The sequence below is a fragment of the Sus scrofa genome, chromosome 2 (genome assembly GCF_054392235.1).
Source record: "Sus scrofa isolate SSC_HxYL_T2T_F1_AM1 chromosome 2, Sscrofa_HxYL_maternal_Yorkshire_Landrace_v2.0, whole genome shotgun sequence".
In the NCBI taxonomy this organism is placed as follows: Eukaryota; Metazoa; Chordata; class Mammalia; order Artiodactyla; family Suidae; genus Sus; species Sus scrofa.
The window spans coordinates 127649972-127664446 of NC_139384.1; the positions used below are offsets into that span (position 1 = coordinate 127649972).

Here is a 14475-nt window from a genome sequence, read left to right on the forward strand (position 1 = left end):
TGCATGCTAACACTTAAGAATCACTGTGTTAAAAACCCCTCTTGTGTAGGGAGAATATTTAATTCAGGACACCTGGTGTAGGAACAAGATAGGGCAAAGAAATCAAGGGTCAATTTTGTTCCACTTGGGAAACCCGTCCCCCCAAGTCTCTGGGTCAAGGCTGGGGAAAGCCCAGGAGCAGAGGCCCAGGTGCCCCTGCTGGTTTCTTTAGAATTCAAAGGAAGGCTTCAGAGCTGAGCTGCCAAGGACTTTGTAGCCAGACTAATTAGTCTCTAGGAATTTCCTGTAAGGGTTTGAAGGGCTGGGTTGGAAACTTGCAAGCAATTGCCCTGGTGAAGTGGGGGGAAAAAGGACCAACAACACTGCTGAGGTACCACAAAAGCCCTTCCTCCCCAAGAGGGACTGAAGGCAGGCTTGTTTCTGTGTAGTAGGCTGTGAAAAGCCATTCCTTTGCTCTGATGGGAACTGTGCTTAGGGGGGTTTCCCTTCCAGCAAGATGCTGAAAAATAAACCAAATGCTGGCCAAATCTCAAGTCAGGGTCCACAGGCCAGCCAGCCAGTCTGCCTGCCTGCTTTTCTTTCTATATAACCTCTTTTTCTCTTTCCTGTCTTTCTTCCCTCCTTCAGCATGATTGGAAGCCTTGGCTGTGATAAGTCAATTGACTGCTGGGGGGACCACTGCAGGACACAGAATCTGGACCTTGAGTCCACTGCTGGAACCTCTTGGGACTGAATTAGACGTTCTCTAATGTCCCCTCCAGTTCTGATGTTTTTCTGCTCAAAGTTTCCCCAGAGTCAAAAGCTTCATCCCAGTGAGAAATGTAGTTATTCTCCTTTACAAACTCCCTCATCCAGCCATTGCCTTCTGCCAGACGTCACACTTTAGCCTTTCAGGACGGTCCCAATTTTGAGATCAATGGCTTCAATTTCCTGCCTGGATTCCCTCCTTCATATGTGCATTGGTGCCTTCAGCCCAGGCTGAGCATTGACTTCATACCGTCCTCATGTCCTTGGCCTCCAGGAGTGTTGGGGGCAGTGCCATGTGTCTTCTTATTTCTCCGTTTTTGATTTTGTGGAACTCTCCCCTCTGCCTAGAATCACCTTCTCCTTATCTAACTGGTGACTGCTTTCTTAACCTTCATAGTTAAGTTAAAATGCCATCTCCTCATTCTAGCTTACTCCGATCACTTCATGATCTCAAGTGTATGAACTGTTTCCTTTGTATCTCCAAACTTTGTATCTATCATCTGTCTATCCATGCTACACTTCTACTTTAAACCCCATTTATACTTTATTCCACATATACATTTTTCCTTACTCAGATAAGCCTGTGAAATCTTTAAAAGGCAGGTATCACATTTTATTCATCGCGGTATTCTTGTGCCAAGCACATGCTTTGTATGTAGCAAACTAATGCTGAATTAAAGTGTATTGTGGCTCAGCAGGTTAAGACTCTGACTAGTATCCATGAGGATGCAGGTTCGATCCCTGGCCTCACTCAGTGGGTTAAAGATCCTGTATTGTCACATGCTGCAGCATAGGTCGCAGATGTGGCTCAGATTTGTGGCTGTGGCTGTGGTGTAGGCTGGCAGTTGCAGCTCTGATTAGACCACTAGCCTGAGAACTTCCCTATGCCACAGGTGCAGCCCTAAACAGAAAAATAAAATTAAAAAAAAGAAAGTCTATTTCTTCAATTTTTAGTTAGAGCAATATTCCTAGAAATGGACAAAAAATATATGATGGTAGTTGCTTAGTTGTCAAAGAAAAATCAGAGCTGAACAGTGGATGAAGTGGTTAAAAAAAAAAAAAAAAAACATTATATTCAGGACTATTTCAAGAGGGAGGAAAGAGACCTCAGTATAGACCTGGGCTCAGTTCCAAACACATCATGGGCAAGTGGGAATTTACAGCCAACGAAGAGAGTGGGCATGACTGGATGGAAAATTACTAAGGAGAAACACTAGGGGCAAAGGGGATTCTGTTTAAACTGACCTAACTGGATCTTTGCTGAAGACAGGCCAGGGTGGTCAGACAGCCCCCAGAGGATAGCGGAGGATGAGGAACCAGATTAGATATGGAAGGTGATGAGATATGGTGGAGGAGGGGCTCCTGTTAAACTGACTTAGCAGGTTCAGGCTACAACTAGATTTGACAAGGAGGTGCAGGATGGGCCTAAGGAGAAAGCTCAGGAGTCTGACTAAAGTTTGGTCAGGTGAAGAATCTTTGTCACAACCTACACAAAGAAGACCACAATGAACTATGAAAAATAATCCAAGGCAGCTTGAAGTATTATCCTCAAAAGAAATATATGCCTTGGGCCAAGAAAAATGTACAACAGGTCATTTATAGGATAGACTGCTTTCATATATTTGGTCGGTTGTATGGATGGTAGATTCTGTGGGGAAGGGGGCATAGATGAAAAATTTTTTGGCCCATGAAGTTTTTTTTGTTTTTGTTTTTTATTGACAAATTGGCACATGCGTATTTCGGGAAAAAAAATCTGATGACAATTCTGTGTTCTCTGGAGTTTGTTAAGGGGGTATGTTGGCACAGAAAAGTGAAAACCAGGAAGAGAAATTAATATTATTCTCCATAACTAAGGTTAGATCCCAAGCTGAGGACTAGGTGGCTAACCAGTCTGTAATTTGACTTCCTCCATGGTTATAGCACCTTTAAAACCTGTCAGTTGAAGATATAAACCAAGCTAGCGACTGTGTTAAGGTATTTGCGTGGAAAAAGAGTTATTTACATGCTTCTAAAGCACTGTCAGGCCAGAGAAAGCACGTGAAAAGCCTTACAATGAATTGCTGCCTGTCAGGACCTTTCAAAGTGTTAAGTACCACACAAGTGCCCAGCAGGGCTCCTGCTAACACTGTTTAATTGTCCTACCAAATAATGGTGGCCATAGCCTGCCATTCCCCCACCGAGTTTAACATATCATTTGCATTTACAGTGAAAAGTTGTTATTAAAGGCAGGATATTTTTGCAAGTGCAAAGATTGCAGCTTCTCTTTTCCCTCTCTCATAGTGGCATAGTATTTAAGAACCTGCTGCTCAACCACCTGCTTGTGTTTATTCCTGGGGAACCATGTTTCTGTCATCAGCGAAATTCTTTCTTTGGTTGTAATATTGCCCTGAACTCATCGGTCGATGGACTTCAGAAGCACAGAGTTAGGCACCAAGATCCCAGAAAATGGGTGACCCAGTTTTGCCTGATCTGGAAAGGATCAAGCCCAGTAAAGCCATGTACGTTCTTCCTTCTGATAAGACCTCAAGGGAAGGGCAACTCTGGTTCTCACCTTGGGGGCACTGGATTTTCCAGGTGCCCACTGTTGACATGCATGCGGTCAAGCCCTGGAGATTTCTTCTTCTGGACCTCACATCACAAATATCCATGGGGTCAAGGAACCTCCTGGGTTTGCCTGTTATCTTGAGAGCATCCTGATGAGGAAATGGATACTTTGTGCAAAAGATCTCTTCCGCTCAAATGTAATCAATTGCAATAGCGGCTTTTTCTATGTGAAGGACAGTGAAAAAAAAAATTATTTGTGTTTTCTTTCCAATGTGATTCATTTGAGGTGACAATGAAACACTATGTCTTGGTTTTATTACAATAAAAATGGTGAAAAGCTGGAATCCAGAACATAAGGTAAATAAAACAGACCAGAATGTCTCCTGGTCTCAGAATCTAATCTGCACACTTCTGCCTTTAGCAGGATGAAAGGGCTAGAAAAGAGAGCGAAACGGAAGGAAAGAGAATAAGAATTGGACAAAGTAAAAGAAGAGCCATCCATATGCTGGCCTGGTAGAGCCATACTTAGTACATAAGCTTTCACAAAAGCTGAAGAGCAGTAATTTTTTTTTTTTTTTTCTATTTAGGGCTACACCTGCGGAATATAGAAGTTCTCAGGCTAGGGGTTGATTCAGAGCTGGAGTTGCCAGCCTATGCCACAGCCACACCAATGCAGGATCCCAGCCACGTATGCGACCTGCACCACAGCTCACAGCAACACCGGACTCCCAACCCACTGAGCAAGGCCAGGGATCAAACCCGCATCCTCAGGGATACTAGTCAGATTCATTTCTGCTGAGCCACAACAGGAACTCCTGAAGACTGGTAATAAAATGCAGGAAAAACCCTGGGTCTGGAGCTCCTCCTAAGCAGGAGGGAAGGGGTAGACTCACTGAAATGAATCTGCACTTACACCTCTGCCACCAGGTTGTACAGAAAGGTTCTAGTTCTTTCAAAGATGCATAGGCTACTTGGGAGGCACTTTGAAGGACACATGTTTTTAGTCACCACAATTAAGAACTTCATTAAAGGAGAAGAGATAAAAGCTGTTCTTGTACAAGGAGGCAGGGAACGTTCTATGGTGTGGAAGACCATATGGTGGGGTGGGGGACCAGAAGGACAGGGACTCTCCTTCAGGAGAGAGAACTGGTCCTTGGAGAAGACTAGGGGCCACACTTGGACAGAGCCATGGGAATTTATCATTTTAAGCATTTAACGCAATCAAATCTTTAAAGACGAGGCAATCCCCATGCTATTTAAACCATTCAAGAGTGTAGAGAAGCAAAGCCTCTAAATTATTTTATAAATATAGGATACTATTTATGATAAAACCTATCAAAGCTATCACAACAATAGAGGTATAAACCATATATGAATATAAGCACACCAGACGAAATGTTTGTAACAAGAATCCAAGAGAGGAGTTCCCGTCGTGGCGCAGTGGTTAATGAATCCGACTAGGAACCATAAGGTTGCGGGTTTGATCCCTGCCCTTGCTCAGTGGGTTAATGATCTGGCATTGCCGTGAGCTGTGGTGTAGGTTGCAGACGTGGCTTGGATTCCGCGTTGCTGTGGCTCTGGCGTAGGCCAGTGGCTGCAGCTCTGATTAGACCCCTAGCCTGGGAACCTCCATATGCCAAGGGAGCGGCCCAAAGAAATAGCAAAAAGACAAAAAAAAAAAAAAAAAAAAAAAAAAAAGAATCCAAGAGAGCTTTAGAGAAGAGACTTCATTCTAGGAGGGGAAGTTCGTTCTACACTAGGAAACCCAGTAATATAACTTTCCATGTTTTTCAAAGGAGTAAAACTATTTAGTCATCATCATAGGTGCCTAAAAAATATCTCATTATTTTCTAAACTGTCCTTAATAAAATAGGAATACTTTCTTAATATGTTTAAGATATATATGAAAAGCTAGCATCAATGTAAATTGCTGTAGCCACAATGGAAATCAGTATGGAAGTTCCTTAAAGATCCAGGTGATCTAGCAATCTCACTCCTAGGTATATATCCAGAGAAGATGCTAATTCAAAAAGATAAGTGCACCCCAGTGTTCACTGCAGCACTCTTTACAGTAGTCAAGACAGGGAAGCAACCTAAGTGTCCATCAACAGAAGGATGGATAAAGAAGATGTGGTACATATACACCATGGAATATTACTCAGCCATTAAAAAGGAAAGAAATAACACTTTTTGTAGCAACATGGATGGAGCAAGAGATTATCATAGTAAGTGAAGTAAGTTAGACAAAGACAAATATCACATGATATCACTTATATGTGAAATCTAAAATATGACAGAGATGAACTTATTTACAAAATATAAACATAGAAGGCAAACTATTGGTTACCAAAGGGGAAAATGGCAGGGAGATAAATTAGGAGTTTGAGATGGGCACATGCAAAGTACTGTGTATAAAATAAACAAGGTCCTACTTATAGCACAGGGCACTATATTTAACATTTTGTAATAAACTATAATGGAAAGAATATGAAAAAGAACATACACATAGGAGTTCCCATCATGGTGCAGTGGTTAACAAATCTGACTAGGAACCATGAGGTTGCCGGTTTGGTCCCTGGCCTTACTCCGTAGGTTAAGGATCCAGCATTGCCTTGAGCTGTGGTGTAGGTTGCAGACATGACTCGGATCCTGCGCTGCTGTGGTTCTGGTGTAGGCTGGCGGAAACAACTCCGATTGGACCCCTAGCCTGGGAACCTCCATATGCCAAGGGAGCAGCCCTAGAAAAGGCAAAAAAAGACAAATAAAAAAAAAAAGGAATATACACATAGACATACATACGCATATATGTAAGTGAATCACCTTGCTGTACACTAGATACTAACACAACACTGTAAATCAACTACAATTTAAAAATTATAAAAATAAAGTGAAAATAAGCCAGCATAACACTTAAAGGTGAGATATAAGAATAATTCCTGTAAAATATGGGAATGAGACATAGATGCCCACTAAGTTGACACTGACCTATATAAGTATTAATTAACTCAAAGAAAAAGAATTAGAGTAAAATAACAATGATTTGCAGATTTGATTCTTTAGAAAATCCATGACAATAGATTGATGTGTCATTAGAGAAAAGTAAGAAATTCAGTAAAATAGGTATAGCAAATGTAATGAGAAAATTAATAGCTTTCTATATACAAACATCTACTTGGTAAAATTTTAGGTGGTTTTTTTGTTTGTTTGTTTTTTGTTTTTTTAGGGCTATTCTTGTGGCATATGGAAGTTCCCAGGCTAGGGTTTGAATCAGAGCTGCAGCTGCCAGCCTACACCACAGCCACAGCAACGCAGGATCCAAGCCGAGTCTCCAACCTACCCCAGCTCACGGCAGCACCAGATCCTTAACCCACTGAGCGAGGCCAAGGATAAAACTCTCATCCTCATGGATTCCAGTCAGATTTGTTTCCGCTTCACCACAATGGAAACTCTCATAAAATTTTAATTTTAAAATCCCATTTACAATAACAGTAAACACAAACTATTCAGGAAGTGATATAACAAGGACTGAATAGGAATAATAGATTCACACATCTCATACTTCCTGAGAACTGTTTTTATGGTTTTAAAATTTTGAGCTGATAAGAAGGCCTGACTCCCAGCAGAATTTGTGTACCAATTAACATGAAAATGAGCCCCATGGAGCTAGGCTGCCTTGTCACCAAATTTTATTAGGGAAAGAACGCTGTCCCTGGAGTCCAGACTGCAGAGGCCAGACTTGCTCACTTACTGTGTAATCTACATGAATAACAACTTTCTGGACCTTACTATCCTCCAGGTTGAAGAAAAAGAGTCACACATGTTGAATCAGACCGTGCGGAAGTTCCTCAGCCAGGGATTGAACTTGCCCCATAGCAGTGAGCCAGGCTGCTACAGTGACGACACCAGGTCCCTAACCCACTTCGCCACAAGGGACGTCCCATATATTGAATCAAGTGTTATACATTGGAACACAGATGTGTTTCATTTGATCTGCTTGGAATTAGTTTTATTTAGTCGTCAAGACTGGGATACTTCACAAAAATCTGCATTCTCAGCTTCCTTTGAAAATTGCCCAATCTGCGATAACAGGGCTGGCCTCTCCCCCTGCTACAATTAGCTGCAGCTGCAGAAGCTGTTGCCCCTTCTATCAGAGCAGAGCCTCAGTTTTACAGACCCTTTCCCCACACCCCTCTCAATGGGGATACGACGACAGTGTCACCAGCGTGATTCTTTACCTGATCCGCTGACTCTGAATGCATTTTGTTGCAGACCTTGGTCATTCTGAAGCCCTTCTTTCACTTTTACAATTTCATGATTCTAAAATTCGGTCTAGCTGTCAATCTAAGAAATATATTCCCTAGCCATATTACTTAGAAGCCTGGACAGTTTGCGGTAATGTGGGTGTTGCAAGCTCTGGCTTGCTGCTTTTCTTTCTTTTTCCTTTTGCTTGTAGCAGACTAGCCTTGGTTACCATGGTGATTACCATCCCTTAATGATACGCTGCAACTGCACGGGGAATGTAATTTTCTTTAAGCGTGGTGAAAAGCAGTGGGGAACAGGAGTAGGTAGAAAAGCTTTCTCCCCCCTCTGTCCCTGGGTGCTCCTCAGTCACCACAAAGGACAAGAGCAGGCTGTGGATCAATCCGTCCAGACAAGCCAACACGAGAGCTGCTGTCAAGACGGAAATATCTTCCCTGGGTCCCAGTGCACATGTGGGAACTCTGAGAAAAGCTATTTTCAACCTCTGAAAAGTGTTCTGCACCAAGTCTTGTGGGACTTAATTAGAATAATCAGTTTTCACAGCCAAGACTTTTGATTCTAACCTCCTACACTAAATGAGCATCCCATGCGCAAAAGGCCCGGCTCACTCGTACTCAGAGCAGGTGACGCTGCTAACTGCACGCTCGCCTCCTGGTAGGGATCTCAGGGTCTCAGGCTGGCCCTTTCCGACTGAATTAAGGGCAGCAGCCCTGCCTGGACTTGCCAGGCCTCACTTCTGAGATGCTGGGGTTCTGACTGTGGCCAGGGAAGTGGAGAAGAACATGGGCTCACTCTAGTCCACAAAACCCTCCAGCACCCAGGGGCTCCCTTCTTGGGATGTAACTTTGAGAGGAAGGTTGGATCTCCCCAGGGCTGGCCTGGTTTACCAGGGCTTTCAAGTCTCTGTCTCCTAAGGTCCATTTAAAAACTGTGGCCAGAATGTAACAAAAAGAAGGAGATATAGAGAACAAATCAATGGGTACCAGTGATGGATAGGTGAGGGGCACCATAGGGCTGAGGAAGTGGGAGGCACAAGCTCTTGGGTGTAAGATAAGCTCGAGGATGGATGGTACAACCCAAGGAAGACAGCCAATATTTTGCAATAACTGTGAATGGAAAGTAAGCTTTAAAAGTTGTATAAAGGGAGTTCCCATTGTGGCTTAGTATCCATGAGGATGTGGGTTTGATCCATGGACTTGATCAGTGGGTTAAGGATCTGGTGTGCTGTGGCTGTGATGTAGGCCCTAAAAAAGTTGTATAAAATTTTTATTTACTTTTTACTTAATGAATTTTATTACATTTAAAGGTGTACGACAATCCTCACAACCAAACGCTACAGCACATCCATCCCAAACCCTCAGTGCATCCCCCCACCCCCCAACCTGTCTCATTTGGAAACCGTAAGTTTTTGAAAGTCTGTGAGTCAGTATCTGTTCTGCAAATAGGTTCAGTCTGTCCTTTCTTCAGATTCCACATGTAAGTGATAGCATTTGATGTTGGTGTCTCATTGTCTAACTTCACCTAGCATGATAATTTCTAGGTCCATCCATGTTGCTAAAATGCCATTATTTCATTCCTTTTAATGGCTGAGTAATATTCCATTGATCCAGTCCTCTGTTGATGGACATTGAGGTTGTTTCCATGTCTTGGCTATTGCAAATAGTGCTGCAATGAACATCGGAGTACATGTGTCTTTTCAAGTCATGGTTTTCTCTGGATAGATGCCCAGGAGTGGGATTGCTGGATCAAATGGTAGTTCTGTTTAGTTTTCTGAGGAATCTCCATACTTTTTTCCACAGTGGTTGTACCAGTTTACAATCCCACCAACAGCATAATAGGGTTCCCTTTTCTCTACACCCTCTCCAGCACTTATTGTTTGTAGACTTTTTGATGATGGCCATTCTGGCTGGTGTAAGGTGGTACCTCATAGTGGTTTTGATTTGCTAATAATGAGTGATGTTGAACATCTTTTCATGTGTTTTTTGGCCATCCATATGTCTTCTTTAGAGAATTGTCTGTTTAGATCTTCTGCCCATTTTTTGATGGGGTTTTTTGTTTTTTTGGTATTGAGCTGTAGGAGGTATTTATAAATTTTGGAGATTAATCCCTTGTCAGTTGATTCATTTGCAAAGATTTTCTCCCATTCTGTGGGTTGTCTTTTCATTTCTGTAGATTGTCTTGGGTAGTATAGTCATTTTGATAATATTGACTCTTTCAATCCAAGAACATGGTATGTCTTTCCATCTATTTGTGTCATCTTTGATTTCTTTCAGCAGTGTCTTACAGTTTTCAGAGTACAGGTCTTTTATCTCTTTAGGTAGGTTTACTTCTAGGTATTTTATTCTTTTGGATGTGATGGTAAACAGGATTGCTCCCCTAATTTCTCTTTCTTTCATTGTTAGCATATGGAATGGTCAAACAGAAAACAGGGCAAATAAAAGAGGCCGAATTTTAAAAAATTTATTAATTATTATTAATTTTATTGTGGTAAGAATGCTTAACATGGTATCCAGCCTCTTAGATTTTTAAGTGTACAATACAGTTGCTATCTCTAGGTACAAAGTTGTACAGTTGATCTCTAGAATTTTCCATTTTGCACAGCTGAAACATTATGCCGATTGATTAGCCACTTCCCCTCCCCTCCCACCTCCCAACGCCCTGAGGCTGAATTTTAAGAATTGGGCTTGAAACTAGAGTCACCTCTATAGGACTTACCCTCTCTTTTCCTCTTTCCTGTCCCTTAGAATTTCCATACAGTTAAAATCTGATTACAGTAAGTAACTGAACAGATATGTAATAAATCAGGTAGAATCTAGGTAATAGATGTACAGAAGTGTTCGTTGTAAAATTATTCAACTTGTCTACCTTTTTTTGGCCATGCCTGCGGCATGTGGAAGTTCTTGGGCCAGGGACTGAACATATCAATCATAGTCACAGTGACGATACCAGATCCTTACCCGCCAGGTCACTAGGGAACTCCAATACATTTGAAATTATAATAAATACTGGAAAATAAATGACTGAAGCAGAGGTTACAAATGGGGGGCCCACAGGACCTATTAGGCCCATAGACATGATTTATTTGGCCATCAAGATTTTTTAAGAATTTAAAAAGTGTTTATACAATTTTTAAGGGTTACATTCCACATACAGTTACTACAAAATATTGGCTATATTCCTTGTGCTGTGCAATACATCCTTGAGCTCATCCTACACCCAGCACTTTGTACCTCCCACCCCCACCCCTATATTGCCACCCAGCTGGTAACCACTATTCGTTCTCTGTACATCTGCTTCTCTTGTTATATTCCCCAGGTTTGTTTTTGTTTTTGTTTTTTCAGGGCTGCACCCACGTCATATGGAGGTTCCCAGGCTACAGGTTGAATTGGAGTGCTAGCCACCGGCCTACACCACAGCCACAGCCATGTGGGATCCAAGCCATGTCTGCGACCTATACCACATCTCACAACAATGCTGGATCCCTGACCCATTGAGCAAGGCCAGGGATATTCAATCCACATCCTTATGGATCCTAGTCAGGTTCGTTACCACTGAGCCACAATGCGAACTCCTCCTTAGTTTGTTATATAAGATTTTTTTTCAAGTTGAATCAGTTGCAAACATTTTAAAAGACAGGAGACTTCACATAAAAATCTGGACTTCCATTTTTTTTTCTAGAATAATCAGGATATCAATAACATCAGGCCCCACATTCGTGCCTGGCAACAGTTGGCTGGGGGTGGGGAGTGGCTGTCTCCTCTCCATGGGCATTTTCTCTCCACTTGGACATACCCTCCACTCAATACACACTCCTCATTTACTTACTTGAATGGGCCAGCTCCTCAGCTGATGACACTGAGACAGAGCAAGTTCAAAAGGGGGGAAAAGACATTAAAGGGTGGCATACGTGTCTGTGTGCACATATGCAGCTGGCAGGAAAATGCAGCCCAGCACCTTCATCTTTGTTTTGTTTGGTCAAGAAGCAAAGCCTCCTCCTTGGCCTTCTGCTCACAGCCTCCCAAGATGCTGCTCAGGGTCAAGCCATGAGGCTAAGTGGGAAGCATAGCCCATAAACAACTCAGGGTGTGACTATATCAAAAAGAAGTCTTAGGGCCAGCTGAGCAAGGCTGTTTATTTTAGATGTTTGCTTTCCGACTGAAATGCCTCAGTCAGTGCACTAAATAGACTGTCTCCTATCAATTTGTTGCCAGCATCTCTTATCATAAAGCTTCCGTTGTTAGATGCCAGGCAAAAAGAGTCAAGCAGAACTCAGCAGTCCTAGAGCCTGAATTTGATCTGTGCATCTCGTGATGGGAAAATTCTACCTCTTTCATTTTTCTTTCTGGCATAAAAGAGGTGTAGGGGTCAAAATACTTTTTCAGAGGCAAATGGATGCTTGTCAGTGTTTAGTGTTTCCAAATATAGATCTCCCCTCAGCTTCTGCTTTCTCCTTGCAGGGATCCACACTCAGAATGATGCTTCACTGGGGGGCGTTGTGCCCTCGAGGTCTGCTCTGGGTTGGGAGGTCCTAGGGTGTCTATGAAATCTACTAATAATCAGTCCACCGTAAGTGCTGTCAGAAGCGCGATACATTCTCCTTTGTGACGATAGCAACGGTGAACTCTGCTCCCTCTGCCCTTCTATCCAGTGCTTTCGATTGAGCTTGGAATCAATTCTGTTTCCATCCCTGGCCAGCTGTCCTTATGTGGTCTGACCCGTGTTTATCTTCTAGCCTATTCTTCCCTCCCCACCCCCAACTCCACCAGGCTCCAGCCACACCGTCCAGTTCCTAAATAGAAAGCCTCTAATTCTTCAACAACCACAGCTTGTCCTTGCCCAGGGCTGCTGCACGTGCTCCTCTGCCTGGACCACCATCCCCCCAGCTCTTGACTTGGCTGGCTGCTTCCTTCATTCCGGCTTCCAGTCACATACAGCCCCCACAGAAGCCTCTTCTGACCACCATCCCTTTCCCCTTATGCCCAACTGCTATGACATTATGCTCTATTATCTAAAGTTATTTTCATTTACTTGCTCATTTCTTTTTTTTTTTTCTTTCTTTCTTTTTTTCTTTTTTTTCTTTTTTTTTTTTTTTGTCTTTCTGCCTTTTCTAGGGCTGCACCCGTGGCATATGGAGGTTCCCAGGCTAAGGGTGGAATCAGAGCTGTAGCTGCGGGCCTATGACAGAGCCACAGCAACGTGGGATCCGAGCCGCGTCTTCAAGCTACACCACAGCTCACAGCAACGTCGGATCCTTAACCCACTGAGCAAGGCCTGGGATCAAACCTGCAACCTCATGGTTCCTAGTCTGATTCATTAACCACTGAGCCACTACTGGAACTCCTACTTGCTCATTTCTTGTTACTGTCTTGTCTACTTGAATATAAGCTCCACAAAAGCAAGGCCCTTGTCTTTTGTTTGCCAGAGAATCCTCCATTCCTGGAACAAGTGTTTAATCCACTAATATCACCCAGGAAAAAAGAATTAGAGCAATTGTGGAGCTGTAGGCAATAGGGCAAATGTTTAAAAAAAAAAAAATCAAGTCTATGTACGCTATGGGTCTGCTTTAAGAATGGCCTTTGAAAGTTTGTTATATTTGGATGCCAATATTAAATTAAAAAATGGGAGAGGAAGGCTGAGATTTGATGGTGTAATTTATTTTCTTAATTATTAAGAGTTTGTATCAGGGCTTTGACTGGTGACACAAAAGGTAAGGCTGCCACCTAGTGTTTAGATGTGTGGCTTGAAAAAAAATCGAATGAGTCCATAGGAAGCCAAACTTCACAACTTGCTGTAACACAGACCAGAATTTACCAAGGGAACATAATTCCCCACAAACTGTCTCTTAAGGGGCCCTAAATGGATTTGTTCCAGTCTCACGGGCTTCTGCCAAAAGTTAAGATACTGTCTTTGTTAGCTACAAAAAAAATTCCAAGCAGCCAAGAGAGCTGTCAAGCTCAGTTTCACAAGGTAGCATATTCTCCAGACTGTTTTCCTAAATTCCACATGCCTCTCCTGTCAAGGTGTGCTGCTTATAAAGTAAGTGAAGTCAGCATTAAAGAAAATAGCACCCCACTATCTCAGTTGCTGTTTGTCTTGGTGACACACAGAAGGTTCAGGAACTCATGCACCTAACACCTAAGAGGTTGCAACCAAGCACAAGACTTACCTGTGCTGAAAAATCTTGGTAGTCTTAGGCTGGGTATCTTCCATTCCCTTGCCATGTCAAAAACTGGCAAGACAAAGGGAATCTGGAAAAGTGGCCAGAAGAGGGTGGCAACAGGGCAGCCCTTCTAATAAAGAGCCTCGGTTATAGGCTCCTAAAATATCATTCTGGGAAACTAGGTTATTAGAAATGATGGGAAATGGGGGGTGAGATGAGCTGGTGGATGGGAATAACCATGGCAACCAAACTGTCCATTTTCTTATTATTTCACTTTCCTTGAGACTAAAAATAGATCAAGTGTAGGTCACTGCAAACAAGCCCAGGAAAGGTTTATGTCTCCTGCTGCAGCTTTTTCTAGCTTTTGTGTGTATGTGTGTGTGCGTGTGTGTATGTGTGTGTGCATGTGAAGAAACACTCTCCTAACACCAAAAATCCATCTTATACCTTTTTTTCCCTAACCATATAGTGTGCTCTATATATTATCTTTTTTTTTTCTTCTTTTTTGGCTACTCGAGGCACATGGAGTTCCTGGGCCAGGGGTCAGATCTGAGCCGTAGTCTCGTTCTAAGCCAAAGCTGCAGCAACGCTGGATCCTTTTCCACTGTGCCGGGCCAGAGATCAAACCTATGTCCCAGCCCTCTAGAGAGGCCACCAATTCTGCTGCACTGCAGTGGGAGTTCCTACTCTATATATTATCTTAATGCACACAGTGTTCTATTTTTGCTTTAAGATGTATTTCCTAAGAGCAAATAAGAAGTAAT

General features: G+C 42.7%; 1 protein-coding gene across 12 annotated transcripts in view; it reads right to left on the bottom strand.

Annotated features, from left to right (window-relative positions):
* APC (APC regulator of WNT signaling pathway) overlaps positions 1 to 14475 on the bottom strand; it is a 324590-nt gene that overhangs the window by 233070 nt on the left and 77045 nt on the right. For 2 of the 12 annotated variants that reach the window (XM_085009316.1, XM_085009315.1), the window contains one exon: positions 3299 to 3440. The exons of 8 other annotated variants lie outside the window; for them this stretch is intronic. The gene's annotated coding sequence lies outside the window, so the exon portion shown is untranslated. Of the gene's footprint in view, positions 1 to 3298; positions 3515 to 14475 lie in introns of all 12 variants that reach the window. 2 more of the 12 variants (XM_085009311.1, XM_085009314.1) reach the window with 1 other exon arrangement.